The following is a 25,057-nucleotide window of genomic DNA, read 5'->3' on the forward strand; positions in this document are numbered from 1 at the left end:
GTATGCTGAAGTGTACCCACTTATGGTGCATTTCCACTGCAGCGGGTAGCCCCGTTTAAGCGTCCTGGACCGTCCTCAAGCGGCCAGGCCAGTTTTTGGTGGCATTTCCATATAGCCTAGTACCGGCTAGCGGGTACTTTTTCTCTCTTTTTCCGGCCCCATAAAATCGTGGTTCTATCAGACCAGGCCAGGGCTGTGACGTCAACACTCGACTGCTGATTGGTCAGAGAGAATCGTCACAAGATCGCGCGCGAGATCATCCCTCGCCTCACATATATATCAAGAAGCAAGCTTGCAGCATTTTGTAAACGGAGGAGCTACAAAAATGGCAACGTCGAAGAAAAGCACACCGTGGTCGACCGAGGAGGTGACGACGTTCCTACATCTCATTGGGGATGATAAAATCCAGCGGGAGCTCGACGGAACAACGCGAAATGTGAAAGTGTTCCAGGATGTCTCTGCACAGATGTCCGAGCGCGGATTTTCGAGGACTTTCCTGCGATGTAGGGAAAACGGCAACGGCTTTACTGGAGTCCCTGCAAGGTACGCTCACTTCTAACAAAGAAGTCTATTTTATCCTTACATTAATGTTCGACAACCCGTGCTTTTATGGAGCCCCGAAGAGTTACATAGCTAGCTAAGGCAGATAGCCTAGGCAGATAGCCTTAGCTAGAGCTATTGTTTGCTAACACCATATGTGCCATTGTTTACGTTCAGTTTTTCTTTTCTATAGTTGTTGTTCCTATTTAGTATTGTGCTGCAGTAGTTTGTGGAATTAACAAGTCATTTTGCTGTTCTAGATGATTACATTGGGACTCGTGAGGAGGAACATTCCCGAACAACGGTTGATGGCAGTGTTCCGTCCACATCGTCATCGAATCCAGAACGGACCCCAGCCGAAGAATCGACACCGACTCAACCACCAACACCGAGTGCCATCACGACACCGCAGCGTGTGGTTCTAGGTAAGAAATAGAAATGGCAAAACGACTGGAATTGTTTTTTTGTTTTTTTAAACCGTGGATCATCCATCGTCAGTAATTAAAATAAGCTATATCACTGTGTGGAAATGCTCTGTTACAAGTAAAGTCTTAGCTAGTAAGCAGCTAGTACAGTTGTGTGTGACATCCTATCATATACATATATTTATATTCATTATCAACAGGCTGGACATAATGTAATTCACTTTCACAATCATTGTAAACATCTAGGGCCAGAACTTTCTTTAGTTCACCTTTCTGTTGTTGAACATGAACCGGAGGATGGTCTTATAGCATCCAAGTTGGCCATGCAGTTCCTGAACGCCAGAAAGGGGACGACATCACGACCAACGCGGGATGAAACCAGGGACTGGAACCACCAAAGGGACAACTTTCCAAAGACTGGTCAAGGTAACCGGGGGGCATATGACAGGGGACCCTCTGCTCAGTCAGGGACTAAACCTTTTGTATGTTATCATTGTCAGCAGCAGGGACACAAAGCGTCAGATTGCCCCCTGAAGAAGCCAAAACTGACAGGACTGTGTTATGTGCCCAGAAAGGGTGAGGAGATTGACTGTCAAGACAGGGAAGGAGGGTGTAAAGTGATCCCGGTAAAAGTTAATGGTAAAATGATAACTGCTCTCCTTGACTCTGGAAGCTCCATGTCATTCGTTAGGAAAAGTTGTGTGCCTTGTGCTATTGACTACAACCAGCAGACAGATGTGTTATGTGTACATGGTGATTGCAAGCCAGAACCACAGGTCGAGCTTACAGTTGATGTAGAAGGCCAAAGGTATCTGTTAAACGTGGGGGTAATTGAAAGTTTACCTGTTGAGATGCTGTTGGGGAGGGATTTGCCTATTCTATATGATCTCCTTAGCAGTACTAAACATGTCTGTGAACCCTTGTCAGGACAGAACATGCATGTTTCTTGTTTCGTAGTGAGACGGTCACAGGCAAAAGCCCAAGCAAATCCTGGTGTCCAGCCTCTGCCAGACTTATGTGGTAGTCTGTGCAGTGCTGGAACAAAAGCACCAAGGAAAACACGTCGGCAACGGCGTTTAGAGAAACACGCTTGGTCACCTGTACCTGGTGAAATGCCTGGCAATGCTTTGTCAAATGTAAAGTGGGAAATACCAGAGAATATGACCATATTGCAACAGTCTGATCCCTTGTTAAAGTCTTTGCTAACCAAGGTGTTAAACTCAGCCAATCAATCCGCTCTAGTAGGTGGTGCAGCATACTTTCTCCACAATGACCTGCTTTATGAGGGGGAAGAGCAAGACGGCAGGAGATTAGTTGTGCCAGGTAGCTGTAGATCCCTAGTACTACACCTTGCACACACACTTCCATGGGCAGGACATCTAGGTCACTATAAGACGTATCTCAGACTTGCCTCTAGGTTCTTTTGGCCTTCAATGTACACTGATGTGCAGAAATATTGTAAAACATGCCCAGAGTGTCAGAAAACTTGTCCTCTCCGCAAATCAAACCGAGCACCCCTCCAAACCATGCCGGTGATAACAACCCCATTCAGGCGGATTGCCATGGACATTGTGGGGCCCCTGGAAAAAAGCTCAACAGGATACCAGTACATTCTTGTGGTATGTGACTATGCTACTCGGTTTCCTGAAGCTTTTCCTCTCCGGTCTATAACCACCCCAAAGTTGATCAGTGCTCTTGTTCAGCTGTTTTCTCGTGTAGGAATCCCTGAGGAAATTCTGACGGACCAGGGAACCAACTTCACATCACGCCTGATGGGTCAACTGCATAAGGAGTTGGGGATAAAAGCTATCAAGACGACTCCTTACCACCCAGAGACTGACGGACTTGTTGAAAGGTTTAACCAAACCCTCAAGAGGATGCTAAAGAAGTTCGTATCTGATACTGGAAAAGACTGGGATAAGTGGTTACCCTTTCTACTCTTTGCCTACAGGGAAGTGCCTCAAGCGTCCACCGGATTTTCCCCGTTCGAGCTACTCTACGGCTGGCCAGTCCAAGGGCCCTTGGATCTGTTGAAACGTAACTGGGAGGAAAAGGTAACAGACAAAAAGGCAGAAGGGCAGGGTATTTTGCAGTATGTCCTCCAGATCAGGGACAGGTTGGATCAGTACCGAGAGGAGGCCAGGCTCAATCTAATGGATGCCCAGAAGACTCAAAAACGATGGTACGACCAGCAAGCACGCAACCGTGAGTTCAAACCAGGTCAAAAGGTTTTGTTACTCTTGCCTTCTTCCTCTAGCAAGCTACTGGCCAAATGGCAGGGACCGTTTGAAGTGTTAAGGAAGATGGGGCCTACGACTTATGAGATCTTGCACCCGGAGAAAAGAAAAAAAAAGCAGACTTATCATGTCAATCTCCTTAAAGCATGGGAGGAAAGAAGCAGCCCTCCTCCCATCACCTCACTACTGGCCCGCAGGGTGGTTGAAGAGGATGACTCCGAAGGGGTAGTTGGTGCCTGGAATCAGCAGCCAGCGAAGGTCGATCTCTCCCACCTGGATAGTAAGAAGCCAGTTGACTTGCAAGTTATTTTCGATACCCTTCCCCACTTGTTCACACAGAAACCAGGCCGGACAGGTGTGTTGCAGCATGTAATCCGAGTAAAACCGGGGCAGAACACAGTTCGGCAGGCATGCTACAGAGTACCGGAACGTTTAGTGGAGGCATTGAAGGAAGAAATCCGCTTGATGCTCGAGCTGGGAGTAATTGAACCATCAACCAGTGAGTGTAGTAGCCCTATTGTCATTGTACCCAAGAAGGATGGCTCTCTCCGCATTTGCATTGACTTCAGGAAGCTGAATGCCATCTCCTTCTTTGATGCCTACCCAATGCCCCGGATTGAGGACCTGCTGGAGAGGATTGGTCGAGCCAACTACATCACTACCTTGGACCTCTGCAAGGGGTATTGGCAGGTCCCCTTGGAAAGCCAGTCCCGGCACCTCACCGCGTTCAGAAGCCCACTAGGCCTCTTCCAGTTTACTGTGATGCCGTTTGGTCTACATGGTGCCCCAGCAACCTTCCAGAGGTTAATGGACAAAGTTCTTCTGGGGTGCGAGGACTGCAGTGCTGCCTACCTGGATGACGTGGTCATTTACAGCAGGACCTGGAAGGAACATCTCGATCACCTTCGTCGGGTCCTAGGTGCAATCCATGCCGCAGGACTCACACTCAATCTACAGAAATGTGAGTGGGCTAAGCAGGAGACTCGTTACCTTGGGTATCAGCTGGGGAACGGTGAAGTCAGGCCACAGGTGGACAAAGTTGAGGCCGTCCTGAACAGTCCGAGACCTCGTACCAAGAAACAAGTACGGTCCTTTCTTGGCCTGGTTGGATGGTATCGACGTTTCATTCCTCAGTTTGGCACTCTAGCAGTTCCATTGACCAACCTCACGTGCAAGGCTGCTCGGAATCCTGTGGAATGGAATGAAGAGTGTGAAAGGGCTTTCCAGGAGTTGAAGAAAAAACTGTGCTCGTCTCCGGTACTGCAGAGTCCTGACTTCAAAAGACGCTTCCTGGTTCAGGTGGATGCCTCTGGAGTGGGCATCGGTGCAGTGCTGGCTCAGGGAGAACCAGGAGAGGAACGTCCAGTGTTGTATCTCAGCAGGAAACTTCTGCCCCGTGAAACCCGGTACTCCACCATCGAGAAGGAGTGTCTGGCAATCAAGTGGGCATTGGACAGCCTAAGGTACTACCTACTCGGGAGGGAATTCGACCTACAGACGGACCATAGAGCCTTGACGTGGATTCAGACCATGAAGGACCGGAATGCCAGGGTGACTAGATGGTATCTTGAACTACAACCATTCAAGTTCTGTGTGTGGCACAAAGCAGGCAAGGAAAACGTCACCGCAGACTACCTGTCAAGGCTGCCAAACATCGTTGATGTAGGAGAGGAGGGTGGTAATGTGAAGAAGAAGCCTTCATCACAGTTGGCATAGGGGCATGGTAAAAGGCACACTGAGGGTAACACACATTTGATCAAATATAACCCAAGTCATTGTTTGTTCAAACCTAATTTATTGGAAGTCTTTTTGCAAGTAACCTGCTTACCCTCTCCTTCAAGGTTGTGAAGGCCAAACAGAGCCACAGAAAGAAGCAGCCTTAAGTAGAGGCTCAATCAGTGGGAACACCTGTGCGCAATTGGAGCATACCATGTAGTGCATGGGCGCGGGTGGCACTTTTCTTGCAAGTATAAAAATGTTATTGTTTGGGGCTTCTGTGGTCAAAGAGATAATATGTTGACCTATTTTGATGTGGTGTGTTTGGGTAATTTGTCTTGCATTGTGAATGTGTTTGTAGATTAGAATGACATTGGTTAGGGGTATAAATAGTGGATTATCCTATGGGGAGGGGCTTAACATGTATAAAACCCTGGCCACAAGTGTTTTGATGGGGAGTCTGACTGTGGCTGTAGAGCAGAGAGGTACCAGGTATGTGTCCTCAACCTGTATGTATATAGCAGGGTTTTGATTTCTTCCTGTACAATCCTTGTTACTTTGTGTTTTTTCAGCACGTTGGTGTTAATAAAAGCACCTAAGGATACATTTTTGGTGACTCTAGCCATCTTATTTAATTCCTAGTTTTTTCATCGAACCTTTTTATAACAGTTTATACATGTTATTCTTATATCCTTGTGTGACCTGTACCTGTCCTGTGTGTTTTCCTTATTGCTAATTATTATTATCTTATTGTCACCCAGGCAAGAGGAAACGAGGAGGAGAGGATCGGGCCCAGCAGGAACGGCACCATGACTGGGCAGCCGACGTGGCCCGTCTCCTCCCTGATACTTCAAAAAACCTTAATAGTTATTGTACATATTATATATTTTTTATCTAGTTAATTTTTAAATGCAACATTTGTACTTCCTTGTTTATTTATTTTCTTTAAAATGTTCATTTTATATTTACAATTCCATGTATATTTATGCTGGCTGCAATACAGTTTTACATTTTTTATTTGTATTGTTTAATGGCATGCCTTTTTGATACAACATTTGTATTTTTATACTGCCATCAATAAAGTACTTCTTTGACTTATCTTATCTCTTGTTGATAATGAATGGTACCCAACATAAAAAAATCATAAACATACATGTATATATAAAGCAATAACAAACACCATCAGTTAGGAAAAAGCCCCTTACTTTTAAGAGATTTAAAGCAAGAAATTGAGTTTGCTAGCTTGAGGTCCTACTCTAAAACATTATTACATGTTTATTTTGTAATGGTATTAAGAATACATGATAAATACATGTAGAAATTGCTCAATTGTAATACCCTCGTTCTACTAGACTCAAACAACACATTCCTTATATATTTCAAAGACGAGAGAACAAAATAAACCTATAACCCATTCAAGCAAGCTTTTAACATGTCTAGAAGAAAGATTGAGGTTATATTTAATATATTATTTTATGTTGTGGATACTTTAGTCTCCATCCATGTTTACAATTGTCCACACTATTTTACACTTGCATTTATGAATATAGTTTTGCTGTGTTTTACACTTTAGTATTTATGTTTATAGTTAGCTTTGATATTTGCTTAATTGATTAGAAAGATTTTCTTTTCATGATCTGATATTTCCTCAAATGTTATTATGGGGCAGTACTTACTGGTGCTTGAAATTCAAATATTCAATTCAGATAATATTTGTTTAAAACATTTGACAAACACATGTATATGAAAAAAAAAGGATTTATTTATGTTCAATACAAGGAATACAATACAATGCTTGCTGTGATCACTTTCCTTCTTGCTGTGATAACAAGCCACACACCAAGAAACAAGTAAACGATCGCTTCCACATCCTCCATTGTTGTGTGTGTTTTGTGAGTTGTGTCGCATTGAAGATGACGCCACTGCAGTTTTACCCAGCGTCGCTCCGACCAAAAAGCTGATCGCCCCGCCTACACTGCGTTGCTACCCCAGGTCCTAAACTGTAATGGAAATGCGCCACGCCCTCGGCCGGCCAGCGAGGCAGCCCGAGGCCTGAGCGAGGACGCTTAGGGATGCTTAAACGGGGCTACCCCGTTGCAGTGGAAATGCGCCATTAGGTTCAATCAGTCATTTAAATGTTCAGTCACTGTCATTTAAATGTTCAGTCACTGTCAGCCTGTCACTCATTATTTCCAGGGAGGGGGCGGGGTTTGGAGGAACGGAGAGGAGACAGTGATCGCGGAAGCTTTCCTCCTGCCTTCACAAAGTATTTATGAACTGAAAATAGCAAGAGGACATTCATACTCTGCAATCCAAGACTTGATTAAATCCACCAAAAACCTGACATGACGATAACGAGTGTTTTTCAAAAAACACAAATCCCTCCCTGTGTGTCTCTGAGCCGCAGCGACACAGACTGATTCAGAGCGGGCATTCTGCTGTTGGTTCTGGACTGCTGTTGGTGGAGAAAGCAGACTGCTCCGTGTGTGGTGTCGCTGTGCCGCTGTCACGTATGTTCCTTGATCTCTGCGTCACCGGCCAATTTGATATTCGTGTAATTCTAAAATCAAAAAACGTTATTGTCCAGCCGCGGCCGAAACATCAAGAAACAAGCTTACAACGCTATAATCGATAATCGAGCGGCGAGCTACTGAAAAGCTGCCCGCGAGCTACCGGTAGCTCGCGATCGACGTGTTGGAGAGCCCTGATCTAGAGTCATTGTGGGCCTATTGATTTGAACACAATCTGTGTGCCCATCATTTCCTGGTCTTCTCTAAAGAAGAGGGTCCAATGAAAACGTTGTCATTTTGCCGTTGTTCAGCATCGAAACATTCATTAGCTAACAATGACATTATTGTTCTGTTAATATAAAGGGAGGTCAGTTACGCTTTAAAACTGTTGGTAGTTATGGGTACTTTTTACTTAAGTACATTTCGAAGCCCATACTCCTTTACTTTTACTTGAGTAAAGAAGTTTAGTCAGTACTTCTACTTTTAACAAAGTATTTTTAAACACGAGTATCTGTACTTCTACTTGAGAAAAGGATGTGTGTACTTTTGTCATCTCTGACTACCTGGAGGAGGGGTTGATAGTGTCAGTACTGGCTGCCAACATTATCACCAATATGTGCATTTGTGTATGTGCAAAGGTTTTGGTTTATAGTCATCATCCAGTCGGACTCTTTAAGCTAATTAGGCTGTGATTACAGTACACCAGAGCTAGGGAATTGCTCTCCACCGCACTGCGACTTACTATAATGTCCAACAAGGAGGATTAAAATGAAAGCACACAAGTGTAATAGAGTGCCAACGTGGGCGAGTCTTCAGCGTCTCTTGGATAATTTAACAACACTATGGTTAATTATGATAATGAACTGTTTCTTCTTCCTCCTGTTGGGGCTCCTAGTTAACACATAATGATTTATCTACACAGTCTTACAGTTCACTTTTTGCTTATGTACCATATATATACATATATATATATACCTCACGGTGTCTCAACATTCGTACTAAATAACCTGCATGAGCAGCCAGTCACCTCACATCAACATTTATTATAAATCAAAAGAGATTTTATAAATCAATGATGCCAAAACGTGCTGTCCTTCCTCTCTGCTCTGCAATCTCCTACAACTCTGTTAAAATGATGTTAGTTTTGGTGCGACAAATAAGAGCTGCTGAATGAGAATGTTTTGATTTTTTTGTTTTATCTGTTCAGTGCTTCTTAGAAAAGAGGCCATCCAATATTTGAGGGTACGCTGCCCAACCCCTTTGCATTCACAAGCTAGTTGAAAAATAAAGGTACGACCCAAAAGGGAGGTAGGGAATTTGTTAGTTTCCGGGATTAAAAAATGAAGCCGTTCAAAAGCCAACTCTCAAGTCTTGGAAGCTTCTTGGATCTTCCTGCAAGGACTTGAACCACCAACAAGGGAGCATTGCCAAAAAAATATCTTTTCATATTTCAAAAATAAAATGTTGGCTAAAAATAATAAACCTTCCTCAAGCAAGTGTGGAGTTTATTTACTTTCACCATACTGGATTACATCCAAAGCTCATAGCCTTCTGGAAAGAAGTAAACATGCAATAATTACTTTAAAAACCTGTCAAGTGCTGGCAAAGTGTTGGCAGCATTCAAAAAATAGATAGTTAAAATGTATTTAAAGATTTCAAAACACTAATGTGGCATTTAACATGTGACACATTAAGTGATATGTTCTCATGGATGTTAAAGCACTGCTGTTATTGTTGTTAAGGACACTTAAACAGCGGGGGGGCAAACATTTTGCAGCAGGGGGCCGCTTCACTTAGAACAAGCTTTTTCACCAATGTCAGACACTTTCTCCTCATGTTATGCTAAAGAGCCCTTTATCCAGCACAGTTTACACAAAACCAACTGGTTTCCAATATGGTTACATGGCGTCTCTTTTTGAGATCAGGGAGTGTGTGGGACAGAAACTCCTTCTGGCGTGATTTTAGCCTTTGCCAGACCATTTACATGCACAAAAACCGACACAACACACGACAGGGAAGTTAACCCCCCCAAAAGCATAGTAGGGCCCCTTTAAAGTTATCACAAAAAGTCTGCTTCACGTACAAAAATACTCCAATTGAAGATATTGTAGAATTGTGTTGGCTGTATATGTACTTAAAACAATTCAACCCATTAAGTTTTACAAGGGGTCATTGAGAAAAAATGTGTTGCTTATCATCAAACACATTCCCTCTAAAGGAATACATTATTCAGGAGAATCACAGCCATGCTGGTCCACAGTGATTAAGAGCGTTCTGATTGACAGCGTTCAGTCTAAAAACATTTCATATTAATGATTGTTGCTCCATGTGCAACACAATGCAGGAAGGCCAGAAGGCAGCCAGAGGGAGATGAGAGCATTTCAAGAAACTAATGTTCTCAAATGTGACACATAATTGTCCCCGCAAATTACACTTCATGCATTGTCGAAAAGGAATATGGCATGGCTGTTTTATCTTTCTAATTTGCTGTATCTTGTCACTTTTTAACTTCACAAAAGAAACTGACTGGCAGGCATTTAAGAATATGTTGTGAAACTACAAATGAATGGAGAAGTGTTTGAACTCTCCTGTTAACAAATATCTGTACGTATTTTATCCTCATATGGACTTGTGCTTCGGGACATTACCATATACATCACACACACACACACACACACACACACACACACACACACACACACACACACACACACACACACACACACACACACACACACACACACACACACACACCATGTATACATCACTTCAGGGGACATTACATTGACTTACATGCATTTCCTGGAGACTTATCCTAACCTTAACCATAACCAACACATGCCTAACCCTAACCCTAAACCTAACCAAGTCTTCACCCTAAAATTAATGACCTCCAATTTGACCCCATAAGGGAGGCGAGTCCCCACACGTGACTATGTAAACAGATTTAGGTCCCCACAAGTATAGTAATGCTAGACCACACACACACACACGGCATTGTGTTAGATTGGTCACACACTTCGATTAAGCTCCTGCTGACTGGCGGCACAAAGCGTGGCAATCCAATTCTGCAGCTGCATGTTTTGCAATCTCAGGCTCCACATGAGGTCCATGTCTCACTTTGGCATTAGACATATCATAAACAGAGGCTCCGCTTCAGCGCCGCTGCAGGAAACCTGACAAGACGACTGCTTCGACTCCAGGGGTTTGAAAAGGAAAAAACACTAGTGTCACAAAAAGCAATAACTCACAATCACAGATTCCCAAAGGTGTGTAAAGGTGATGATTACCTGCCTATCTATGGATCGTGATACTTTGATTATTATTCTAAAGTATTCAATTCAGCCATGTTTAGCTGCACTTTAAACAGCCTTCGTGTAATCTCCTGTTTGGGCAGAGAATTAATTATTCATTCTCACTGTTTGCTCCTCCTGGCTTAACAATGATAAAGAGAGACTATCAGCAAATTTAGCTTCTGAGAGCTTTGATTTGTGCACACACACACACACACACACACACACACACACACACACACACACACACACACACACACACACACACACACACACACACACACACACACACACAATCTTGTGTAGTAGACGGGTCATATTTATGGAGCCCCTTAAGGGGTCATGAAAAAAAAAAGTCAGGATAACAGGTTAGTTAAGATAAAAACCTGTTATCCTGACTTTTTTGTTTGTTGAGAAAGTTACCGGTGCGCCAAGGAGGAAGTGGAGCGCACAGGAGACGACCATTTCATTGCAGACTGTTGTGTTTACGTGGGGAAATGACAGTGCATACATTATTTGAGATATATTTCATACTCAGACTTCATTTTAAGGACATTTCTGCCAGGGGTGTGTGCAGGGCTGTCCCTGGCCGACTTGAGGCCCCACGCAAAGTTAGATGATAAGGTCCTCTGTTTCGCGAGCGTCGACGGGGGGGGGGGGGGGGCACACACCTCTACATACATCGAACTGCCCGATTACTCCACCTTTTATTAGTTTTATGAAGGAGATGTCCGGTCACCAAGGGGCATGATGGGCGGACTGGGACTAAAAATCAGCCCGGGAATCTCACCCAGCCCAGCCCACATACACTGTCAACGGGGTTGGGGCTAGTGAACTGTCAACGGGGGGGAGCCTCGCTGCGGGGAAACGGTGGACCGAGTGGCCCGACCGGCCCACTTCGGTGCCGGCCCATCGGGATTCGTCCCGCTGGCCAGTCCGCCACTGGCTCTGTGTGTATGTGTTCTGAGTGTTTGTTTCCCTTTAAAACAGCTGCGGGCAGCAGATAGCCTACTCTGAGAGTCACAGACATTAATTCATAGATCAAAGCAGACTGGTTTACAGACTCTCCTGTTTTGCCAATCCGGTGCTTAAACAAATAGCTCTACACCCCTGGCCGAAATGTCCTTATAATGAAGTCTGAGTTCGAAATATATCTCAAATAATGTATGCACTGTCATTTCCCCACATAAACATAACAGTCTGCAATGAAATGGTTGTCTCCTGTGCGCTCCACTTCCTCCTTGGCGCACCGGTCACTTTCTCAAAAAATGTAAAAAATAAAGTCGGGATAACGGGTTAGTTTCCCGTGCGCACGAGATACTAACCCGTTATTTTTTTCTCTCTCTGTTTTTTTGTTGTTGTAATGTCCCTTTAGGGGCTCCGTACATATTCATTTAAAAAATATGATTCAACATCATGATGATAGAGAAGCAGTGTGATCACATGTTGCTGTTTGAGATGCAACACATCCCCAAAGTAAAAGTCTAGGTTGTGGGATTTGTCAGTGTGTTTTAAGGAAAAAAGAAAAGTAGCGAGAAGCGAGATGAATTAATTTGATATGTGAACCGTAATGGTACACCCTATTGATTTCTCACTCAGGTGATTAATAGAACTGGTGCGGCAAAGCTGATGAAGGTTAACGCCATAAATGATAAACCACACACACACACACACACACACACACACACACACACACAGATATTCATGTATAAACTTGTATGGTGAAATTTCTCTTCCGTTGATTTCAAATGTGTGGGATGGGTAGTAGAGCATCCAGATTGTCGGGCAATAATTTGACTTGAGAGGAGACCGGGGTGTGATTCTGATGTGAAATGTGTTCACAGGGATCGTGTCAGGATGGACATTTTGGAAATAAGGCGTAAGCTTGGAGGAGGAAATGGCAGAAAGGCGTCAAGACGGAGCTAAAGTGAGACTACAGAAACACTTGTTATACTTCTGTTACACACATTCAACTGAATTACAGTCATTGATAATGCGCTATAATAAATGTAATAAATGTAAGGAATTAATTATTAAACCAGTGGCATTACTGAGTGAACTGTATATGCATGAGTGTGTTCACATGCACATTAACACTTCTTATAAAGCCACATATATGGACTTAAGTGAAATATGGTACCAGTAAAGAATGTTTATACCTGTCAGTTTTCCCCTCAAAATGCAGCTTCAGTAATCAGTCAGAAAATCAATTACACTTAAAATGAATCAGCAAATATTTGTTCAACCAATTAATAGTTCATGTCATTTGCGACTAAATGTACTCCTTTAAGATCTCGTCAGACTTCAGTGAAAGAAAACAAGCTGTTTGGCCAAGTTTATAGTACAGTGTATCCTAATATTTCATAGATCTTACAACTAATTGATCAAAAAGATACAGTTTAGCTTTAAAGGGGCCCTATTCTGCTTATTTTCAGGTTCATATCAGTATGTTCTGCCTCTACTGTGACATGTCTCCATGCTTTAATGTTCAAAAAGCTCTTCATTGTCTCGTACTGCCTGTGCTGCAGCACCTCTTTTCACCCTCTGTCTGAAACCAGAGCCCAGTCTGCTCTGATTGGTTAGATGGCCGGCTCTGTTGCGATTGGTCAACCGCTTAGAGATGTCCCCCCCTTAGCATATAGCCAATAGAAGCGTGAGTGTTACGTAGTGAGGTCACTATGTTACAGAAGTAAACAAAGGAGTCCAATGGAGGAAAGGGTAAACCCAAAAAAGCATAGGGCCCCTTTAATGCTTAATCCTGGTTTATTGTAAATGCATGTATAAATACTATATGAATATTCCCAATATGCTGTGCAGCAAATGGAGTGCTAATGTGAAGCTAATTGACCTCACTAGACCATACTGGGAACGAGTAAGCTACCGGACATATAGAGCACATGTTTGTTTGTCAAAACAATGGTGTTCCTGCCAATGACTGATTTAAATTTTAATTTAAGCTACTTCATTCATTCAAAAATATATATATTTATTAAAAGTTGGACAGAGCAGATGGCAAAAGAAAAGGGGGGTCTTTGTAAACGTTTGCAACAGAAACTAGTATATTAGGTCCAAGTCTAAAAATAAACAAAAGACAAAACTCAAAATGGCTGACCCCATTACCTTCCAATAATTAAAGTTAGATTAAAAACATGGCACCATAGTGTGCCATTAGCGCTTATGGAGGATCTCTGCACTGCTTATAGAGAACATCAATTGTATATAAAAGGTAAAGAGACATTTCAGTTTCCTATGTTTTGATTATATCAGAAATGATGTGTAATGAACTAGACTTCCACTCTATTTGTGTAGCAGTGGACAGATGAGTTTCTTCTTGACGGATAATCTTTTGTGCTTATTTAAACCTGTGTGCGCCCTTACTGAGTTATATCTGCTGAGCTCTAAATTGGCACTTTCCAACCAATCAGTTCACTGTCTTGCAACATTAGACTTTCTAATAACGTTAAAAATAATCTTAGCAGTTTGAACATTTCTCTCTTTGTTATGAGATAAGTTCAGGCACTGCCCAGGGCACCTCGGTGGAGAAGCTCTGTTTAAAGACACAGTATGAGTTCTGTTTCTTTTTTCAGAATGTATTTTCTGTTAAAAAATGAAAGGCAGGTTTCCGTGAATAAAGAATCCCTGAGCAGAAGACACATTTAATTACCTTGGTTTCTTCTTTTCTAAGGTTACATTGTTCAGTTGGCTTGCATAATATACTGAAGTACTTCAACTAGAATGAACTCAGATTAGGTCACTGATTACATTTTACAGGAAACTATTGTAGGAAGACATGGTTAATGTTACCCTTCCAACCCTGTCCTTTAGTCAGACATGTTTTCCTGAACCCTCCACTTTCTTTCTTTGAGTATGTTACTTTCATTTCTTCTCAGTGTCTCCATGATGCTGCACATGCCAGATTTCATTTCTGCCATTTTCTCCTCACTTTATGTCTATCCAACATCTTTCCATTAGAAGCTCCTACGGCTTTCTTTCCATCAGGACCGCAGTGATGGCAGCACAAACAGAAAGTTCACTTCAAAAGACAACTTGATTTCACTACCCTGATTTCACAAAAAGCTACAATTTCAGTTAATCGGCTTAAAATGATGCCTTGTCTGTCGTCTTCTTAAATAGTGATGGCAATAAACCTGGCAAGCGTGTAACATAATACAGCGTAATGACAGAGGACAGGGATGAGGCTGGACTATATACTTTACCTAGGATAAAGAAATTGCAAAGAAAAACTCGATGTGACTAAAATAACAATAAGCAAGCTCATCACTTTTATGTGGTCTCTTCTAAGGAAACCGACAATCACAAACCCATTTGTAGGCAGCATATTGCCAAGGGCCAATCATTGTCATTTTTCATCCGTCCAACAGATGATACTTTCCCTCTATTCCCTCCTCCCTCCTCTGCTCCACCTTCCTCCTCTTCCTTCTGATTAAATCCAGCTCCACACACTGACCTGGATCCTAAATTGTATCTGTCAGATTGTCATTGTTGCAATCTGGTGTTTTGTTGCGTGTTACCTGCCTGCCTGCTTTATTTGGACTGTGTAAGAATATCTCAATAATAAACCACTGAGTTCATCCTGCCGCCTCCTCAACTGTCTGCATTTGGGTCCAATCCCTGATCCAGTACGCACCTCACTGTGACAGTCCTCATTATAATGGCATAAAGATAGGGACAGTTCAACTAAAAGGGAAAAACTCTGACCACATGACAGACAGGTTGTTGGCTACGGAGCAGAGTGTGATGACTGAGAGCTGAGAAAAGAAGAATAACTTGATTATGCCTGTACTTTAGGTGCTTTTAACACGTGTAGGTTCTTACAGCGTATTGTCTAGAGACAACTCACCAAGTGCGTGCAAAAATCAGTGTTTCATCTTCTGAATCAACTGTTGCCAAGTGTATTCAGTACATGATGGAGGCCTTGTCTAATGAGGTGCTCCATCGTGCAGCCACATCACGCAGGAAAACACCTCTCCTCTGTACTTCAGGTAAAGTACATACTTGCATCAGCCAGTTAGGGTGTGTGGAGCTGTGTGAATATTTCAGGCTCCTGCCTCCTGCTACCTGGTGCAGTCCAAAATAGTTTCTCTGCATTACAGCGACACACCTATGTACAGTTTCCATCCTGCTGTGGTGTTTCCTTGGTGCCATCAAGATGCAGAGCACTCAACGCCAAATAAGGAGGCAATAACACACAGTTATATTAATTCACATTCATGAGAGTGAGTAGATTTCAGGTGTCATTCACAAACCCACATTTTGATGTTGAAGTTATCCTCAATTTTGATTTATAAGTCAAATATCACATCGGTGAAATAATTGCTTATTCAGAAAGAGTATTTCATGTTATTTTTGTATCTAAGTAATGTCCAATGGGCACGCACGTTGCCAATTTAATCTCTGTGTGCTGTCGTCCTAAACGAAAACTGAATTACAGGCACAGGGTGCATAAAGACAATGCCTCAGCAGAAAGAGGGAAGAGTCCTCGGCACGGTGGGAAAGATAAAGAGGCAAAGGATTGGAAAACGTGTGCATGAGGGCGCTCAAACCCCTACACAGTGCGTACATCAAAAAGTCAAACCCTTAAAAGAAAAACAGCTCGTGCGTGTGAATATTAACTCAATATAGTCCTGTGTAATTTAACACAGCCGGAGAATTAGCTCTAATAAATCTATGACAACGGTGGCACGGCTCAATTGCGTCCACTAAATGAAGCACCAAATATAGCAGCACTCTATCACCAGGGGTGATAACAGAGCAGCAAAGGGTCAACGTCAGGTTTAATAAGATTCAACAATAGTCTGCTGTCCATTGATTTATCTGACAAAGGTACTGTACGCTGATCTCATGCATAATTCGTAACCATTACATTGGTATTCATTTGGAAAAAGATACAGATGAATGCATTTCAACAATAGAAGATGAGAGGGATAGAAAAAGTGAAATGTCATCTGAGTTTTAGGGTCAAATCAGTGACACGCAACTCGGGGAAATGACAGTTTATAAAATATGTTTTATGATGCTTTCTATGTTTTCTTGGTGTCAAAGCGTGACGTCATGCAGCAGCTGCGGGTTTTTCTTCATATATAGTTGATAGAGAATACGTGATCTTTACAGGCAGGTGCAAATATCCTCTTTCTTTTTGGATGTTTCAATGTTGTGACGACACATTAATGAGAGCAGAGCTCAGTGGTGACAGACATTTTGGGAAGGCTGTTACCTCTAAGGGTCCAACTGAGGGCCATTGTTTGGATCACGGAGGACAAGGCAATAAGAGATATATAACAAGGTAAAATAATATTGTTTGAAATGAAATACAGTTCTCATGGGCTATATACGTATATGTAACTGTGGACCTAGAAAGAAAGTCATTCAGACTGAACACAAAGTAGAAAATAACAGATCTATCCAACAGATTTGTCAAAAAAACAACCTGACTACTCTACTGAGTTCTGCTAAGATTTCACCTTTACTAAATGATGTCAATTAACCACATTGAAATGTCATCAATGGCTTTGCAATCAGGTATATGAGTAGAGATCAACATCACAACAGTCTGTCTAATTTGTCTCTGTCTAATGACTCAGATCTCTTTTAAATAGTGCTTAAAGATACCTGCTTTTCTGGGTGTGAGTCCCCCTAAGTGCCGGCCAGGTGGTTTGACACATACATGATAAACTGGGTGCCTGAGAGGTTTGACATTCACAAGAGAGATACTAATCTCTAACGGGCATCCTCCCCTGATAGTATCTGAATTGTGCTGGATGCAGTGAAGCATGCATTTCCTGCACTACTGAAATAATCCCAACAATTACAGTATTTACATTGAGTTGTGTTTCATCTGTTCAATGTTAACTATGGATTAGGATACGACCTGCAGACAACCACAATCAAATAATGAAAAGACATGTCTGATCCTGCTTGAGCACTGAATAACACTTGTGATTAAAAATGACATATAGCAGATAATCAATAACCACAGATCAACAAGCGTTATGCTCCACTGGGAGATGTATTATCCAGCCTCAGCCACATGATTGAATTTAATAATTATAACTCATTTTGTGGTAGCAGCAGATTCCAAATGCATCAACTGTAATGTCAAATTTCACCACGTTTCCCTTTAATCACCATGAGACAAAGCCTTTTTAAATCAGGGACACTACAAACTGACACAGTGAAGTTATGAATTTTAACTTTAAATCTCTCATCCTTTCAACTTCTAATGCACAACTTGTGTAAAATGTCGATGAATCACAGATGTGGCAGCCAAATGCTTTTAATGTAAAGGAGTACATAATTTACTTTAACTGCATGTGTGATATTTCCATGAACTGGAGACAGGGTAATCAATATGGGAAGATGAACAGCTATTTTTGGAACGTGGCCAAGGTAGATAGCAGACCTGGACCTATGATGTCATCCAGATGTAAAAGGTGTCTGCTACAATAAACCTGGTTTTATGGACCGTTTTAATATTTTCTTTAAGGTCCTTTTACAAAGTTTCACTGAAACCTGGAATAGTACATCTCTGTCTTATTCTTAAACGTGCAGTCATTCTTTATTTCCCTCCTTTGTTTTGAGCCACACACAGTTCTTAATGGCTTAATAACAATCCATTTTTATAGTCATCATCATATTCATGAATGGTTGAAACAACTGGAATTCATATGTGCATTATTATTCAAGTTCTGGCTACTGAAAGACACCTTTGGAGCCCCACACTACCAGATTCAACAGACTAAATGTATGATAGCCTACAGTTTAAAAGGTGGCTGATTCAATAACAGAGATGCCAGCTGTTAGAAATAAGAAATGCAATGCTCACCATGGGATAAGACGTTGAGCAGGAGTCCGATGATCATCATCCTGTCCGGTGACATTGGAGAGTTGGGGTCTGGGGAAACTCGCACCCGGCTCTACAGCTCAGTGACCCGTCTCCTGCCACATCCAGCCTCCTGCTCTGCACGGACCGAGGCAGATCGGATGGGCTACCGCACAAAGTTGGCTAAGCTGGAGGGAATCAAGTTCTCGTGATTTGTGATGTCCCATTTATTGTTACGGATCCCGGTTTTATTGATCTCTGTTGGACGCGTAACATTTATCCAACAAAGTTTCTCTGCCGCTGTTGACCAGTCAGTTCCAGTCACACTACAGCCTCAAAGTGCGCGTTGTGTCGCATTTGGACTTGCTTCTGGTTGCGTCGCAGCTCCGGAGTTGTCCAGCAGCCAGAGTTGAGATCAGTGCGCTCAGACTGCGCGGCGCATCTCTGGTTAGGGCGCCGTGTGATTGGCCCCTGTAAAGACTGAGTATGCCCATGGGGTGTTAAAATGTTTCCTGTGGGAGAACAGCTGTGCTGTTTTAGCCATTAGTCCAGACTCCAGGCAACACCATTATGGAGGTGTATACCACTATATACTGCATTACAAATATATATGTAGGCCTAGTTGGTTACATGCACACAATAATCTCTCTTTAATCCACTTATTTGAGCGAACTCTTTGTTTTTTATTGTGTTTAAAGGATTTAAAGGTGTGTTCTTCTAGGCTATATTGAATCAACAGATGGCTTTGACCTTCACACTGAACTAATAATATTAATAATAATGAGTTTTTATCTAACCATTTTTATTTTGAGCTAAAGAAGTAGAGAAAGACTTTCCTCTATTTCCATATGGACCCATTTATATGTGCCATGTTTTTCATTTTGGTTATAAATATTGGTTTGTTTTTGTCTCTGAGGTGCCTTTATGTGTCTGCTGAGGTGAGCTTAAATGTTAAATTAAATATGTTCCCCTCCTCTGCCTTGAGACTAGTCTGCAGCCTCACAGCCTTTTCTATTCACATCAGCTTGCAGCAGGACTGGGACTGTGAAATCTATATTTTTTACACTTTGCAGCAGAGGAAGACATTCAGTGAGAAACATTACATGTTGGGGTACTCACAGTTTACAGTGAGGTTTCCTTTGTTTTGTTTTTGTTTATGAAAACAGCTAACAGTCGAGTTTGTGCCTGTACTGTATGGTAAAGGCTTCTATCCACTATTTGCTATACTCTTCTTAGATGTAAACACAAAACTACATTTGGGAGTTTACTGAAATAGTTGCTTGCCCTTAGAAACACATCAGATTTGTTTTAAATAGTGCACACAAAATATGATTTAACCTGCCAACGCCTCCTCCCGCTAAAACAAACAAACAAAAGCAGATTCAAATTGTGCATAGTCAATGCCATTGTCCTGTCAGACACTGCAATTAAAAACAGCATGGGATTAGTGGATTCATTTAAAACCTCCCGTTCAACTTGATGCTCAAGTGGCAGTTAGAAAATAGGCCTTACAAGTGTATAGTATAGTGAGTGTAATTAAAATGCACATCCAACGAAGCAAGAACAACAAAGCCAGGCCCATGCTTTCAATATAAACATGGCAGCACAAGTAGACATGTCAATGCATTTGGCCTAAACATTCTGCTTAAGAAATACTGCAGGATGAGTGAATTATGTTGTTTCACAGTGTGTTCGCTGTTAAATTGGGTTTCATTCACCATCACAGCAGCTCCTCCATGTGGTCAACCCTGTGTATTAAATAAGGCATGCATATTCCTGTAAGTTATACAGTGATAAAAAAGTGTACTACAGCCACTGTTATAACAAAAAGTATTGTGTATGTTGTTTGGCCACAATAACATGGTTTCGTATAAAAAGCTATACATTACACCCTTGAGACAACTTTATAAAACATCTGTCATTTAATGAGGAACGTCATAGGTGTGTAGTTTGATGAGGCTTGACATTAAACATTAGTGCTTTTTTTTTTTAAACTTCCACAGCAACATAAGATCATGTTGTTGAATTCAGCACAGCATTCGATAAAAGCCTCCCCTATGAAACTGGTTGGCAAACTTAGCACCCTGGGCTTTTACTCTGCAACGAGATGTCGGACTTCATCACAAACGGACCTCAGGCAGTATTGAATGGTTGTCACATCTCCTCCACTCTGAACACCGGAGCCCCCCAGGGCTGTGTGCTCAGCCAGCCCCCTCCTGTTCACACTGTACACCTACATCTTACACCGTCCAACTGAGAAAACATCAATCTTGCAGAGGTGTGCTCTGTGAACCAACCACCAACCAACCACTTTCAGAAAAAGCAGGTTAAGACCCTATGGTTAAGACCTAGCACCTGTCTGCATCAAAGAAGCTGTGGTGGCGCAAGTAAAGGTTTGAATTTCCTGGGGGTCAGCATGACTGTAACGGAGGTGATCTTTGGGGCCATAGATCTCGGCCTCCGTTACGAATTGTGTAGCTTTATTGGTGGCGAAATGTATGTAGTGTGTGCATCTGTCTGTGTTTTAGTTTGTCTGTCTCTGGCCGTTTCTCAATCTCGAGGAAACTGGCTTCCAAGCCAATATTTCAAGGATACTACGTCATTGAGTGCCGCCGAAGTACTGTTCCAATCTCCAGCATACTGGAATTCCACCTAGGCCGCGTCCTTGGTTTGGGGGTAATTTCGAGGCTGCACATGGGTAGACTTCGCGTCCTTAAAATCCCCACAATGCTTTGCGCACGGACCAATTTCCCCTAATCTGTGGCGGAAAATGTACGGCGGGGCCTCTCATATGACGCACACCTGCACACTTGCTAGCCTGTTCCACTCTTCGTTTTCCGAATGCCAGGAAGGATTCTTGCCTCACTTCTGAAGCAAGTGACTCGGAAGACATGTGCTACCAAGCAAGCATCCTCGCGATTGAGAAACGGCCTCTGTTTGCTGGTTTAATGTTGAAAAGTGTTCCCCTTCCCCCATGTCTGTTGCTGTTGATTGTGTGCACCTGGTGCCCTGTGTTGTCTCCCCCCCCATACCTGTTTCTAATTGCTGATTAGTGTGTGTGTGTGTGTGTGTGTGTGTGTGTGTGTGTGTGTGTGTGTGTGTGTGTGTGTGTGTGTGTGTGTGTATTTAGGCTCTGTTTTCCCTGTCTGTTAGGGGGCAGGTAGTGTGTGTGAGATCCTTGTGGCTGGTGACAGCAAGATTGAGGCTGTGTCCTGGGATCGAGTTTAATAAATGCCCACACCGGGTTATATTTTTGGACTGCCTCTGCCTCCTTGCTTGGTCGGGCCGCTCAATTGTCAGCTTCACAATGACAAACCACTTGACGTGGCCTCACATAACTCCATCCTGCTGAAAAAGGCTCAAATAGAGTGTTTTTAAATGCTAAATACCCAGCATAATTGATATTAGTGTGAAGAGGTGAATGAGAAAAGCCCCAAAGAATATTAAAACACAATGAACAGCCTGTACAACCTGCTGCTATATGGCAAGCCATACAAAGTGTCCCTTGTTGTCGTACCAGACCACAGAGCAGAATCTTACATCGGGCTGTTAGACTCCTCAACTCGTCCTCCACACTCCACAATAAAAAAGTGTTTTATTTATTTATTTTGGAGCATAAAGGGACTGCAAGCAACTGCAATTTTTGCCAACAAAACCTAAAAAACCTTTAACCTAATACCATGTATGTTTTTATAAAGCTAAGCTAGTGGTAGGCTCTAAGAAATTAGAGCTTTCATAAGTATATGGGGTAGCCTGCAAGGGGAAAGTAAACAGCTAGTGGGGGGCATCCCCTGTGAGAACAAAATAGCCATAAAAGCCCACATTTGGTTGTCTGTCTGATTGTAATGCTAGTATTCCATCATATACATTTAGATTGTGTTAATTGCCGACTGTAAACACTACTGTAAAGGAGAAGTTCCAATCTGCAAATATTTATAAACATTTAAAACCAACTCATTATAAATATTTGTATATTGACACATCCCCTTCCCTTTTTGTAATTGATAAAGCCATATGGCTACATCGGCAGTTAGCAGGTGTATTAAGAATGATAATTAAATGTGTTACACACAAAGCAGGAGACAATTCCTTAAGACAGGACAACCAAAAATGTAAATCATGTCAAATGTATCATAACAAATCTTGATTATATATCATTGCTGGAGGTTCTAGTAGGCTGCATAACCGTATAGCTAAAATATGGGGCATCTGACAATAGTTTGCTTGGTTGACGGCATACATCTTTGATTGAAATGGCAGCATGAGGCTGTGGAACATTGTGCCCATTGTGAAGTCCTGTTACTTTGACAACGTCGTATTTTTAGGATGTGCTTGTATTGCCTCCTGGATATGGCTCTGTTGTAAAATATCAGGCCATACTCTGTTCGGCCATACTGAAATTCAGCACTTTCCGGGGACTTGTTAATGCAAGATACTACGCCATATAAATTGCTGCCATTGGTGTTTTCTGACGAGGCTCTCTCGGGCAGGTGCATGATACACAATACACGTAGCAGTTATGTTTGTAAGACACCATACTGCATCGCCATGTTAATTTAAAACCGAGGGGGGGCGTTAACAGAGGTTATGTTGCAGGCGGATCATTGGGTGGGCGGTGCCCATACGGATGCTTAGATCCGGGGTGTTTCTCAATGTCAAGGAAGGATCCTTCAGAGCCACTATTTCAAGGATGCTACGTCATCGAATCCCGCCGAAGGACTGTTCCAATGTCCAGGATCCTTGGAATTTAACCGAGGACTGAGTCCTTCGTTGCGGGAAATTTCAAGGCTGCTCATGTGTATCCTCGGTGGTCTTAAAAGCCCCACAAGTCATTGCGCGCGGCACGCACCAATTTCCAAAATATTTGGCGGAAAATGGCAGTACACTTTTAAATGTAAGTATGTTCAGTGGCTTAGTAAATGTGCACATGACTTTTGTTTAAAGTTTATAGTCCGTTTGAGTTTTGCCTGTGTGAACGCAAACCGAACCTTCTGAAAAATGAAACAATGGAACAAACTGTCGTCTGGTGCGCACCAGAGAAGCGGACTATTAGGTTTGAATGAGACCTTAGAGCGTTTTGCACCTAAATAAATAATTTAAATGAACCTTGTTTTGACTTTGCCTCTTTTGTTGATATTTATGGTGTATGCTACAATGTGCACCAATATGTGTAAAAAAGGTTTGCAGACATCAAGTATGATATGAATACAAATTGTATTATTGATTGGTGATGGTGATTTTATGATTTTCTTATGGCTGCTTATCCTCCAGGACTTTTTCAAGGGTGCAAACAGAAGGAGAACGTTTTATGTTAGTTTAGTGGTTCTGTCCTGGAGAGATGATCATTTTACAAAATACAGTTAGGCTACATCTTCGATCTTCGCAAATCAGTTATGAGTCTTCAAACAAATCACGCTCAATTTAAGGTGGGGCCTCTCATATGACGCACACCTGCACACTTGCTAGCCTGTTCAATTATTCGTTCTCCGAATTCTAGGAAGGATTCTTGCCTAGCCTCTGAAGGACCTGACTCGGAAGGACATGTCCTACCAAGGAAGCGTCCTCAAGAAACACCCCCAGCCTCGGGTCTATTGGTGCATATTGATGACATCCTGCCGCCCTCTAGTGGAAAACTTAAACCAAGCCAAACTGGATGAATGAGACTTTTATTTTTGAAATGTTAGCACAAATGCAGCACTTGTATCTATGATATACAGTCGTATAAATAAGCTCTCGCCCCCCTACAAAACAGAGTCAAACCGATGCAAGCTCCAACCTTTCAACAGGTGCACTCATCAACGTGTGTGCCCAACAGAGCAGTAAAATACACGTGACAGTATTCCTCAACAAACATTTCTGAAAACATTTACCTTTGCATACAAACTATAGGCTAGTTTAGCAAGCAGCACAAAATAGACTCGAGTGAAAAACGCCCACAAGCTAAAACAGTTCTGGCCTAGCCTGTTAGGCTATGTAATAGCTGTTAATTCAGAGGAATGCACCACACTGAAAAGCAACTATACAAAATGAATTAATGTTTTTGAATAGTCGTCACACAAGGTAACAAGTGTTAAATACTAGTATATAGTCATATGTTGTTAGTCATTGAGGCCTGTATGCCCCTCGGAAGTCCTTGAAGGCTTGGTGACCCTGTGACTTTGCTCCAGTATTAAGAGCACACATGTGTAAGCGACAAGCCTCTGTCTCCATTGGTCAATGGGCGTTACTGTCCGTGAGCAAGCTGCCAAATAAGAACAAGTACGCAATAACTAATTTGGTTTTCTGTCTAAATTTAGTTACTTCACGTGTATTTACTGATACCAGGATGGGATTTACTTGCCCGGGACACATACAAGTGCGCATCGTGACGTAATCACCATCTCTGCAGTTTGATTGGCGGAGAGCCGCGTGACTTGGAGGGTTTGGCCACCGTCCTCAAATCACAGTTCTCGTGGTGTATCGCGATCAATCGGGTTATATAAATACGCAAGGCGGC

General features: G+C 42.4%; 1 pseudogene; it reads right to left on the reverse strand.

Annotated features, from left to right (window-relative positions):
• The window catches only part of LOC117458085 (GDNF family receptor alpha-4-like), a 33,584-nt pseudogene extending 14,610 nt beyond the window's left edge, over positions 1-18,974 (reverse strand).
• Between the last annotated feature and the right edge of the window lie 6,083 nt (positions 18,975-25,057).

The sequence above is a fragment of the Pseudochaenichthys georgianus genome, chromosome 14 (genome assembly GCF_902827115.2).
Source record: "Pseudochaenichthys georgianus chromosome 14, fPseGeo1.2, whole genome shotgun sequence".
NCBI classification, from domain to species: Eukaryota; Metazoa; Chordata; class Actinopteri; order Perciformes; family Channichthyidae; genus Pseudochaenichthys; species Pseudochaenichthys georgianus.